The following is a 13,445-nucleotide window of genomic DNA, read 5'->3' on the forward strand; positions in this document are numbered from 1 at the left end:
TACATTCACTCATATTGTTATATCGTTATATGAACGATCGATAGGTTCGTAATTTCATTCATTCCTATTGCTATATCGTTATGTGAACAATCGATAGGTTCATAATTTCATTCATTCCTATTGCTATATCGTTATGTGAACGATCGATAGGTTCGTAATTTCATTCATTCCTATTGCTATATCGTTATGTGAACGATCGATAGGTTTGTAATTTACACTGCTTTTCAATATCGTTTTATAAAAGATACGTTCAAATTTGCATTCTTTTCTAAATCGTTATTTGAACGATACATTCATAATTACATTCTTTCTAAATCGTTATTTGAACGATACATTCAAGAGTCTTTATTTTGGGGTGTAGATCACTTTTATTTTGTTGATCGGTGATAGGAATTCACGTTTGTTTTGAAATTCCATTTGTTAAATTCATGTTTTGAGTTTTTTCTCGTTGAGTTAATTGTTGATAGTTCCATGTTAGGAACTTTTGTAAGTTTCCTTATCTTTTTGTTTATAATGGTGTCAGATTTGTTAATATTTAAACTGCGTTTATAAATAAACATCTTGTAAACGCAGCTGCTTTTGGTGTCTTCTGTAATCCAGTCCCAACCCGGCTTCATCCTGTGACAAATGGTGTCAGAAGTGGGATTATTGGATTAGGAGGAGCATTATTGAATTAGGAGAGCATTATTAGATTAGGTGGAGTAGGGACGTTAATTTGCGTAGGTCTTGACTCCGTTAAGATTTTCCAGGTATGTTTCAGACTGTGACCTTCCTGACAAGAGATAATTCAGGCGGGTGAGTGAATACCACACTCGTATTCCCTTTTTTTTCTTTTATGCCATTTGTTTATTATATATACATATTGCACATATTTGAAGGAATATACGGTCTGTTCGTGTAATCCTAAAATTTTAGGTGTTATGTTAGTGCACTTAGGATTGGTGTTCTTATCAACAGTATTTATTATGTCGTCACTCAAAGACCTAGCAGAGTTGGGCAAACGGTTTGGGTATGAGGGGGAGGCCCTTAGATTATTCGTTAAGGAGGATCAGTTGATGCTGTCTGTCTTTGTGTCTGAACTTTACTGTATGTGATGTGATGGTGGTGATGAGTAAGCCAGTGACTGTCCGTGTTTGTTGGACCACTGTAGAGCTGTTGGTGTTTGTGTTGTCAGCTGTGAAACTGTGTTAGAGGGTAGGTTTAAGCCATGGTGCTGGTTCGGGTGTTGAGTGGTAGTTCTTTGTGACTTGATATGTACCTGGTGTGCTGCTGTCGGTGGTGACGTTTGGTTCATAGGGAGATTGCGGTTATCTCGTGTAGAGAAACCAGGGCTCCGGAACCAACGGGCTTGCAGGGTCCAAGGGATCCATGGGTAGGCTGGGAGTTGCGGTCCATGCGTGGTGGCTCCTTTACCATTCGACAGTGGTGGGACTGAAGGTACCCTGTGAGTGTCATTTTGGACACCAGGTTATCTCCCACCGTTTGGGTTACATATCATGATCACTACTCGATCATAAAAAACCCCACCATCATTGCTATGAAACCAGAAATCCCATCATTATAGCCATCTGAGCTGACGTCACTATCGCTATTTGAGCGAACGTTTTTTCTTATTGTTAAACGTCATTATCGCTATTTGAGCGAATGTTTTTTCTTTGTTATTGTTAACGTCATTATCAACGTTTGAGCGAAAGTCTGTTACCTATGTGCGAAAACTGTTGAAAGGCACGAATAACGTAGTTTCGTCGACGATATCTTTGTATATACGCATACCTGGGGAAGAGCATAATAATTTATTAGTTGATCTATTCGACAGGCTCCGCAAGGCAAATCTCACAGCGAGACCCTCCAAGTATGGTATAGCATATTCTAACTTTGAATGCTTGGGCCATGTAGTAAGTGGGTCAGGGCAAGTAAAACCACACCCTGGCAAAATTGAAGCGATCAAAGACGCTCCTAGGCCAGAAACCAACAAACAGATACGATCGTTTCTTGGGTTGATAGGATTTTATGGGAAGTTCGTTCCAAATTTCTCCGCTATAGCTAGACCATTGACGGATTTAACTAGGAAGGGGCAGCCCAATAAAGTTTCTTGGGGTTCATGTCAGGAAAGAGCTTTTAACGCTCTTAAGGTAAGATTGATTAGTGCACCGATCCTAAAGTTTCCAGAATTATATAAATCGTTCATATTGAGAATGGATGCTTCCGACACGGAATTGGGAGCAATTTTGCTACAAGAGTAAGAGGGGGTAACATTACCCATAGCTTATGCTAGTAGGAAATTGCTGCCTAGGGAGCAAAATTGCTCCGTGATCGAAAAGGAGTGTTTTGAACTGGTGTGGGGTATAGGGAAATTCCACACGTACCTTTTCGGAAGGGAATTTGTCCTTGAAACGGACTATCAGCCTCTCATATATTTGAACAAGGCAAAAGTTGCCAACGCAAGATTGATGCGTTGGTCATTAACTCTTCAGCCATATCGTTTCCGGATCAAAGCAATCAAAGGGTCGGAAAACGTAGGGGCCGATTACTTAAGCAGAGTGTGATTTGCATTTTTTTCTTCTTCAAATGTAAGTAACGTTTCAATTTATATTTTTGACACAGTTTCTTGTTTTTCTAAAAGTGTTTACACTATTTTTAAGGTGGGAGGTATTGTCACGAAATTGTGTAAGAGTTATATCAATATGTATATGTTGTCAAAAATGTACTCGGGTTTCTTTGCCGCGTACAGCGTCACCAGAGGGTGGTATCTTTTTCGGCTCTAGTGATTTCGAAATCCAAAGCGAATCTCTGACCCCTGCACATGCAAATTGCCTACAGCGGGAAACCTAAGTACTTAGCTGCACATATCTGTCACAGCTAGTGTACATATAGAACAAATTCTCCATAACCAAATCACATTACGCCGAGTCTTGTCAGGAAGCTTACCCCTTTACGGAAGCAAATCTCCAGCTGTAGAGCTGCCTTATGCTATGCCTTGTATATGGTTTGATGTGGACTCACCAGCTGTAGAGCTGCTTTATGCATGCCTGCCATGCCTTATACATCGTTTGATGTGGAGTCACAGAACTCTGTGGGGTTTCGTGTGACGTAGACACTGTGTTTTGGTGATGTTGGATCGGAAGTGTGGACTGGTTTTCTCAATGCGAGGGACCAGGGCTTCGCGACCATCGGGTCTGTGATGTGAGGGCTCTCTATGGATCCTTCAACAGACTGAGAGGAGCGGACCATGTGTGGGTGCTTCTCTCGCCATTGACTAGAGCGCGTGGAACTAGAGTTAACATCTTGGTCGTCAAATGGGCGCCACAATAGTCATAGTGTTCCATGTTATTTCCACAATTGCATTTCATAATTTCATTCATTCCTATTGCTATATCGTTATGTGAACGATCGATAGGTTTGTAATTTACACTGCTTTTCAATATCGTTTTATGAAAGATACGTTTAAATTTGCATTCTTTTCTAAATCGTTATTTGAACGATACATTCATAATTACGTTCTTTTCTAAATCGTTATTTGAACGATACATTCAAGACTCTTTATATTGGGGTGTAGGTCACTTTTATTTTGTTGATCGGTGATAGGAATTCACGTTTGTTTTGAAATTCCATTTGTTAAATTCATGTTTTGAGTTTTGTCTCGTTGAGTTAATTGTTGATAGTTCCATGTTAGGAACTTTATAATTTTCCTTATCTTTTTGTTTATAATGGTGTCAGATTAGTAGTGAAGGGGATTAGATTAGCGACAATGGGAATTAGCATTAAAACACCCTTGGGTCAGATTAGCGACAAGAGAAATTTAACATGGAGAAAAATCGTGGGTCAGATTAGCGACAAGGGAAATTAACATGGAGAAAAAAAATCGTGGGTCTGTCTAGCGACAAAAAAAGGAAATTAAACAGGGTGGGTCTTTATAGCGTCAAGGGAAATTAAACATGGGATTTTGTTTTTAAAAAAAAAATAAAAAAGGGGTAGGCAATGGAAAGGCTATCTCTTTTCGAGAAATATGGCTGGCCCTGAAAAGGGCCTTTGGGTTTTTCTTCTTTTATCTTCTTAACTTTTTCCAACATCTTCTTAATTTGTCCATCATTCCTTTCTTCTTCTTCTTTTCTGTTTCCGGCAGCCAGTCCGGGTGGCCCATGGCCCGGAACTTCTCTTGGATTTTCATCCAGTTTGTGTTCAGTTTTTCTAGTTCATCCTTTTTTCTTCTATTTTCTTCGTCTTTTCTTTCATTGGACCACTTTTCTTTGATCTTCTTGACCTCTTTGGTCAGCACATTCCTCATTAGTTCTTCAGCTTTCTTAAGTTTTTCTAACCCCCACTTCGCGAAACACCAATCTGTCCATTCTACAATGTCTTCTAGAAAGCACCTTGCACTCCTCACATGGTCTATTGCTTCTTTTAACTTACCCACTTTGACATACGGTGGGTTAATTAAACCTCTGATTCTCTTCTCCTCATCCTCTATCATTTCTTTCACGATGTTTACGGCTAAGTGCAGGCTGTTTACTTGTCTTGAGACGAAGTCTTTTGTCACTGCATACCTCCATTCCTGTTCAACCCTTTCTGCTACACTCAATCCATCTACCATCCAATACCAACTTCCCATAAGATCGTTGTATAAAGCTGAAGCTGCTGGCATCTTCTTGTTTGCTTATTCCGTAGAATGAGCTCCAATGGCCAACACTGTTAGTTTTATACTGAAAGCGCGGACGTGATGGAAAATATCCCCCTAAAAACATAAAATTGATCTTACCTAGATCATGACCCAACAACGCGCGGACGCGAAGGAAAACATCCCCCACTTTCTCATTTCATATAATATAACCCTAACTATACTCTTCACATACGCTAAGAAACCCGTAATCTACTATTCACACAAACATACCTGAGCTCTTACAAACACAAACACACAAACACACACAAACACATACCCTCACATTTTTTAAAAAGAGTTAGTGTTTATATTCACACTACTCTACCTACACACATTGGCAAATTAATAGTTATTTCTTTTCTAGAGCATTGGGTAGCCCTTAAAAGGGCTGGTTTTTTTTGAACTCCAGATGCAACTATCTAATGATTGCACCTTCCTGGCCTGGCGCCGCACACGCATCTTCTTCCCCAGTCTCCTTTCACCTTTCTTCTGGGGAGCGAAGAGGGAGGATGATTCGCTTCAGCACCCCAATCCTCTGTCTCGGGAATATTGAACGACATCATCTCTTCTCTTTTCTTTTCCTCCTCTTCCTTCTGTCTTCTCTCCTCCTCTTCCTTCTTTATTCTTTCTTCTTCTATTATAGCCTCCGCAGCCAGTTCATTTACCAGGCGCCTGACATATTCCAGATGTATCTGGAGTTCAAGAAGTTTGCTTATTCTGCTACTATTCATTCTTGTGTTGATCAATCAACAAGGGTAGCTAGACTGCCGAGCGAGTTTCAATTTATACTGAAAGCGCGGACGTGATGGAAAACATCCCCCTAAAAACATAAAATTGATCTTACATAGATCATAACCAAAAACAACGCGCGGACCTAAAAGAAACACTCACTCACTTTTTATACTACCCATTACTATTGTAAAAATTTTTTATAAATCACTTCAATAGACTATCCACATACGCAAAGCAATCCAGTCTAACCCCAAATCTACACCTCAAACACCAAAAAACATGATTTTAATCTACTATCCACACCAACTTACTTGAGCGCTTACAAACTCACAAACACATACCCTCACATTTTTTTTTAAAGAAAGAGCTAGTGTTTATATTTACACTACTCTACTTACACACATTGGCAAATCGATCGTTATTTCTTTTCTAGAGTATTGGGTAGCCCTGAAAAGGGCTGTTTTTTTTGTTTGCTATAGCATTCTTTTTTAGTTTCTAAGAATGCGATGTCCTCTGAGGATAGACTTTCTGGCGATAGGTCTGCTTCTTCGGAAAGAGAAGAAGAACTCTTTGGTGTCGATACGGCAATCGACAAAGCCTCTGTCAGGTTCAGGTTGCTGTTGCTGATGTTGTTGTTGTTGTTGTTGCTGCTGCTGCTGCTGCTGTCTCTGAAGTCTGTACTTCTCTGTCCATTCTTCTTTCTCCCTGTTCATTTCTTCTCTGAAGAGCTTTTCTATCAGGTCTTCAGTGACTTTTAGCATTCTCACGTTCTCTATTTCTTCTGGCTTCGGTATCAGACTGTGTCTGACCCTATGCAAATTTACGTAGGCTTCGTTGAGCTTAGCTAGTTTGGAGCACATCTTCGTAGGAGGATGAGTCGACAATGGATGGTTTGACTGGAAACAATCCCGGTTCTTAAAGTCAAAGCGCGGACGTGAAGGAAAACATCCCCCACACGGTTTTCGAGTCGCAACGTTCAGTGAGTGTCATGAGAGGGATAGTAAGAAATCAAAGAGCATCAATCCAACATTCTTATAGCTAAACAAACCACAAAGGCATTTTTTTTCAAAACACAACATTTTTTATTCAGTAATCACTTAACACTAAACAACAACTCTAACAATAATAATAACATCAAACAATTTTCTTCAAAACATCAAACATTTTTTCTTCAAATACAATCTACCTTGAACAGGGCTGACAACGTTGTGAATGAAATTGTGATTTCCACTTTTGGAAATCATTAGGCCATTGATGGACACTACGTTTCCTAGCTTGAGACAAAAGATAAGCATAATGGTCACAAAACCATCGATCTACTTTCACATCGTTTCTAGAAGAAGAACGAGGATCAAAATGAGTCACTAAATGTTCTAAGGAATAGCCCAGGCTGCGATGATGCAGAAAATACACACAGTACTGTCCACACACCAAGGAATCTGTGCCTTGTAATTTCACATTATTGAATCGGGTGGTTTGAGCATTTCTTCTCATAAAGTCGATGATATCGTCTTCCAAAGGGGGCAATCCGTACGAATCGAAATATTCCACACAGCCTTCTTGAGGAAAGTAGACGGCTACCCAGTGGGATCCTGGGAGATGACTGTCGTCCGTGTTGATCACGTAAGCTTGATGGTCTTGAGGTTTGCGATGAGGGAGTTCATCTTTAGCACAGACGACAGGATTCCAAGAAGACGTATACGAACTGTGGTTCAAAAGGTAATAAAGTTCCCAGGTATCCATTGATTTGTGTGTGCTTTTTTCTTCTTCTTCTTCACAGGTAATAATAAGTCGTCAATTCGATCCTGACTTTTTGCTTGAAAATGTCTGACGAATAAACGGTTATTCGTTCTGTTTCCTCACTCTGATTCAGGAGAGCTTCGATACGATGGATCTCTTGAGTGGTTAATGGTGGACAAGAATGTTCACGCAAGTCTTTATACCACTGGTGCAACACGTCTTTGTTCGAGATGAGACTCCAAGCTTCGTCCAGATACTCGTCCAATTTTTCTTCTTGACTCAGCATCAGGCATTTATCGTGTTGAATTTGACTGGGATGATCGTTTTGACATCCATAACAATTTTTCTTGTTCAATTCCGTCATTTTGTCGACCAAGTGTTTGGCAAAACAGGAGACTAAATGGGCTTCTTGTTCTGGCCATCTCGACTTCATCATGATCACTTCTTCTTCTTTTTCCACGGTCTCCTCACATTCCATCTCCAAAGTTTCTCCACTAGGTAAAGAGGGATAACAGTCTTCCATGGTTTCTAGTAATCTAGAATGACTTCTCTCAAACTGTTGATGTCTATGGTATTATCGAATTCTGCATACAGGATGACGTTCACCGTTTCATCAGGGTCTCGCTTTGCAAACTGAATTTCCACACGAATTTGGCCGGATTTTATAGGGTGGAAATGTCCCTCGTCGCTGCCTTGGTCTGGAGTGAAATCGAAAGCCCACAAAGCATAGCCTCCTGCGTAATCCTCGTACGTAATGCCGTGACTGGTGTTGGTTCCTAACTGGCCCGTGGCTTCGTACAGGGACAAGTACGATCTCAAGTAATTCTTCTTCTCAAAGTCAGGTTCGAAAGGTCGGGTACACAAGGTCTTGCCATCGCGACTGACTTCGATCTTGGACACGCCAAAGTGTCGAAAGTTGAAAGGATTTTTACCCAAATCTCCGTTGAAGGCTGAATTCAAGACCATACCAAGGATCAAACGTTTGGGTAACTGTCCTTGGAACAGATGATCTTGGATCATGGATCGCTGTCCAGCAGGAATGGTGAAGGTTTTCACTTCCACGCGTCATATGGGATACTTGGCGGTCGTTCTGCTCAACGTCTGACTGATGTCGTTTCCCACTTTAGGTAACACTTCCACGCGTCGAACGTAGAGCCTGGCTTCCTCGATGACAGTTTTGCAAGCGGCACTACCTATCAAATGGAAAGCGACACTGCTACGATTCAGTCTCAGGCGGACATCCACCCCGTTCAGCAAATATTTCTCTTGCAACCACATGTCCAAATGCAAACGATCCATCAGTTCTAAACTACGACTTTCAGCAATTTTTTTTCTTCGTTCTGTAAATCCCTCATTGTATAATTTATTTTTATCAGTTGTAATAATTTCGAATGTTTCAAACTCGCCTGCATCGTCAGCTTCCCATACCACACAGGCATCGAGATGAGTGTTCTTGGCGTCTATTCCGTACGTCAAGAGATTTTCCAGGTAGGCACGATAAGGGTAAGTATCCATGCTGCTACTGACCAGTTTGTTATTCAAGTACAAGTCCACTCCACTGAACAAGGAATGCATGAAATTGTTGACTGGAGCTATTATCTCATCACTTTCTATGATTGTGTTGTCATCTTCGATAACTTTGACTTTCAGGTACAAGTAACTGCTATTCAGATCGATGTAATCTTCGGGCTGTCCTTTGATTTCAAACTCGATGGGAGCTGAGGCTGTCAAAGAGGAGACGGGGTGAAATTCCACCCACTGGGATTCTTGCATCGTCATCATGGTGGGGGGCATGGCAAACAGATCCAGTTCCGTCTTGGAACAGGCGCAAGACTCTCGGTGCATCATTTTTTTCTGTGTTTCAATAATCGAAAACGTCTAAGTCTCGAACGGTTCTTCTTTTCTTGGCCTTTCTAGCTTGAAGTCTAGTGAAAGGGTGTTTTCTTCGTCGTCTCTTTCTGCCTTGTCCTTGCTGAATGCCTGACTCGGTCGCGTGCAGGGCATTTATAGGTGTGTCTCGTCGGCCCAAAATGTCTTTGCCCGTTTGCAGCAAGACATTTTTGCCAGCCCTCATGAAGGCTTCTTTAGGGTTTTGTTTGTCGATGATGACATTTTGGAGAAATTCTTTGCCTTGCGTCAGTGCCGCATCTTTCAAGGCGTGCAATCCGCGTGTCACCATCGGTTTCAACACCGGGGCCACCGAACGAAAGGCCGATTTTAACATGTCTCCTAAACCGTGTCCTCGCTGTCGAGCAACCCCTCGGTACACTGGATACATAATTTACTTACGAGTCGTGAGAGAACCGTTTTCGAAAATGGAGTTTCACGTGACTTTTCCTTTGGTGAATGGAATATTTTGTCCCAAATCTCCTTTTATAGCAATGTTGACCGTGTCCAAATACGACTTGCTCACGGGCAAATAGTGAGGATGTACAAATTCCCGGTGGACGTGGTAAGTGTTTCCACCTTCCTGGTCACTGGTCGTGGTACTATCCACTTTGAAAGGAATGACACGCAGTAATGGCACAGAGGTGTGTCCCACCACGTTGTACTCCACCACATCGGAGTATATAAACATCAAATTCAGTCCTTGGTTCAGTTCTACCGGTTTTCCAAAAGCTGTGTAAAAATCCATATTACTGTTGATCTTGGGGCTCCAATTGTTTGCGACCATTGTTGGATGTCCACCCAAAATTTCAAACAAACTACCATTGAACCTGAAGGACAACAGTTGAGTATCCTGAAATTTCATCAGTAAGCGACGAGCCACTTTATGGTACTCCAGGGTGACACTTTTTTGACTCTGTTCAGGGCTTTGCCAAAGGCTAACTCGAACCTGTCCGCAATAGTGTCCACCAAATGCTGGCCACTAAAATAAAACCCTGCCGGAATTTTGAAGGTGTAGATTTTGAAGGCTGGATTGATGGCTTGTGTTGTGATCCCTGAAAACCCGCCGATTTCATTCATGTAGTTTTGTAATTGTTCGTTCAGGATTTCCACCTCAAAAGTGTTTTGCTTTTCGGTGATGTTTTTGATTTGTGTAGGGTAAATCATTTCTACTAAAGCCACTTCCCAATGGGCTTCGTGATCTAATGGGATGGCCTGAGGTAATTTGGCCGTGTAACAGCACAACGTGTTGTGGGGAAACACCTCCATGGAACTGTCACTGGGTAAGGTTAAGTAAAATTCGTTTTGGTGACTCATAATTCTAGAGTTCTGTGGCTGTCTGAGGTGTTAGTGGACGTCAGAGGCGTGTCTCCGCCCTAAATGGGGTTCTGATTGTGGTTGTTATTGGAGTGGTGACTGACACTGGCACTGGACACAAGGTTTCCGTTCGAGGAGAATTTCATGGAGGGATTGGGAAGCAGGTAACCGATGCAACTGCTCAATAAAATGGTCCACAATTGTTTGTCTCCTTGTTGCAAACTCAAATTGGCAATGGCTGCCCCGATGACACAATACACCACGAAGATTTGGCAGAAAAAGACGATTTGCATTTTAGGCACACGTTCTCCACACCACACCCACAAGGGTTGTTTTTGTAAATCTTGCACAGAAGAACTAGGGGAAAGAGGAGTGGTCGACGTAGCTGCGTCTGCTGTGTGAAAGGGCATGACGGTCACTTCTTTTTATAGTCGATGACTTGCGAAGCGTCGATCCAAGAATCGAAACTGGGCGGATATCCTTTCCAACGTACTTTGACTTCTTTGACACGTCGTTTGCCCACTTTACGGGTTCTGCGTTCGAGAATGCTTTCGATGTCGTACACGTCGTCTTCTTTTTTGGTGACACGTTGTAACTCGGGCAAATAAAACGTTCCTTTGAGCACTTCTCCGTTCATGTCTTCCAATTTATAGACGGCAGGATGACGGCCATGCACTCGTCCAGTGACGCGAAACAATTCGGTCGTTCAGTTAGGTAAGTAACCTTTGTCGAAAGTGCGTTTGGTTTTGCCAATGCGCACCCAATCTCCTACGGCCAAGTCTCCACTTTTCTTGGGGACAGCCCTCGTCGGGGACGTACCAAACAGAGCTCAAATACCAACACTTCGTTCTCGGGAGTCACTTCTTGCGGGGCACGTCCGATGCTTCGATGGTAAGATTGGTTGTACGCTTGCACCAGGTGTGTTAAGATGTCGATGTACTTCAGAGTGTGGTGATGCGTAAATATTTCCACATGCGTTCTTTCAAAGTACGTTGAAAACGTTCTCCGATGCTGGCTTTGGTTTCAGGATTCTCGGTGGTAAATAAATGAATGTCACGTTTCTTTAATTCTTTTTGGAAAGCTTGGTTCAGAAATTCGGTGCCTTTGTCCGTTTGCCATCGAAGAGGGTGACGACCGCTTTGTTTCAACACCCGTTGTAGGGCTCGCACTAACTCGCTGCTGGATTTGGAAGTCAAAGGCACGACCCAGGCAAATTTGGAAAAGACGGCGATGACACAAAACAAATATTTGTAGCCACGATTGTAGCTGGCCAAATGAGAGACATCGGCTAAATCGGCTTGCCATTGATGATCGATGCCTTCCACTCAGATGCGACTTCTGGCAAACTTGCGTCGAATGGGTTTGTGTAAAGTGTAGGTAGCTTGTTCTTGTAACCATCGTTGCACTTGAGGTAAACGGAGACTTTTCAGTCGAGTTTTGGCAGCACGATACAATTTTTGAACTCCTGCGTAACCTGCAGGATGGGAGGGATCGTAGTAAATGCTGGCTAAGACTTTTTCCGTTTTTTTTTTGGTGTGTTAATAAGTCACCCACTCTTCGGTGATGCTACTTTGGGTGGGACGAAAGGGTGGTTTGGAAACGGATTTACGTGTCCGATGGGCTACGGGAGTAGAAGTCGAAGGTAGTGGTGGAGGTGGAGGTGGTAATTGAATGGCTTTGGTCTTCTTTTCTTTTTTCACTTCTGGTTTCCCTTCTTTCTTTTTCACTTCTGTCGAAGGAGGCGTGGACATCATCTTTTTAACCCAAGCTTTCATTTCTTCTCGTTGGGGTGTAGGGGACGGGGTCAACAAGGATGCTGCAATCTTACTCGAAATGGGAGCTGCTGACGGTGTTTGAAACACTTCTCTCATCTCTTCTTCCTCAGGTCTTCGTGGGGTAGCATCTCTGGTGACCCCTGGGGATGGTAGTAGTGGTGGTGGTGGTGGTGGTAGTGATGATGGAGCTGGAGTTTTCATCAAGGTCTTAAAATCTTTCAGAGTGGGTAGAACTGTTTCGTCTAAAGCTTTCTGGTGAAAGAGTTGCAGTCGTTGCAAGAGTTGACCGTACTTTTGCGATTTTTCTGTTTCGGACAAATCTTGGCGATCCATCAAGGACTGCAATTCGTGTTGTAACTGGGACATCTCGCTCAAATTGGGATTGGGAGGTAAATGCGGGGTGCGTTGTTCTTGCCACCGATGGTATTCCATCCATCGTTTGTAAGGCACTAAAGCTAGTTTTCGTCCTTCCATGGGGTTGTCAGGGGTCGATTCTGAGATCTTGGGACTTTCGAAGGCCTTTTTATCTTGCTCCCACTAGTCCTCCCAACATGGTTCCCAAGACTCCTTTCAGTATTGGGCCTAACAAGAGAGGCAAAATGCCTCCACGTTGGACCAACATCTTCTTTTTTTGACGAATGGGAATTTTCTTTTGAACCATTTTCCGAAGAACGTGACGATGTTTGCCTAAGCATTGTTTCTGGTGTTTGGACAAAGGGATCGTGCCTTTCAAAACGTTCAAACAACATTCGCACACGGTATCGATGACCTCTTTGGAGGCCGTTTGAATGAGTTTTTTTCGTAGGGGTGGAGAAGCTTTGGACAGGACAGATAACAGGTCCCCATGTTTGGCTAAACGTGGTGGCAGTCCTTTCCTTTTCTTTCCTTGGGGTTTTCTGGAGGGTGACATCTTTGAGTCTTTAGGAGCACCAAAAAACACTGATACCCTACTCGGTCACAAGCCTTTTTTATACTGGAACGCGTCGCCACTGATTGTCTTTACGGCGTATCAGTTTGAGGACAGGCATGACACGTCGTGCAGGGGTACGCAACGGACTAAATCGAGCCAGTTCTTGCTTGGACAAATCCAGTAAACTTTGTAACATGCCCGATCTTTCATGGACTTTGATTTCGGGAGAATATACTTTGTGAGCAGCAGCCACTGCCGCTAAATTGGAGGGTCCTGCTACTGGGGAAGTTCTTTTGGGGGTCATCAACGGAGAAGTTCTTGGTGTGATTAACGTCTCCAAGTACTCTTCAGTTCCTGGTGTCATCAACGGAGAAGTGGACAAACGTGAGGATGCCGGAGACGCAGTCACTGCCGTGGAAGGTCGTGG

This window comes from Sinohyriopsis cumingii, chromosome 11, assembly GCF_028554795.1.
Source record: "Sinohyriopsis cumingii isolate HCF-2022 chromosome 11, ASM2855479v2, whole genome shotgun sequence".
Classification (NCBI taxonomy): domain Eukaryota; kingdom Metazoa; phylum Mollusca; class Bivalvia; order Unionida; family Unionidae; genus Sinohyriopsis; species Sinohyriopsis cumingii.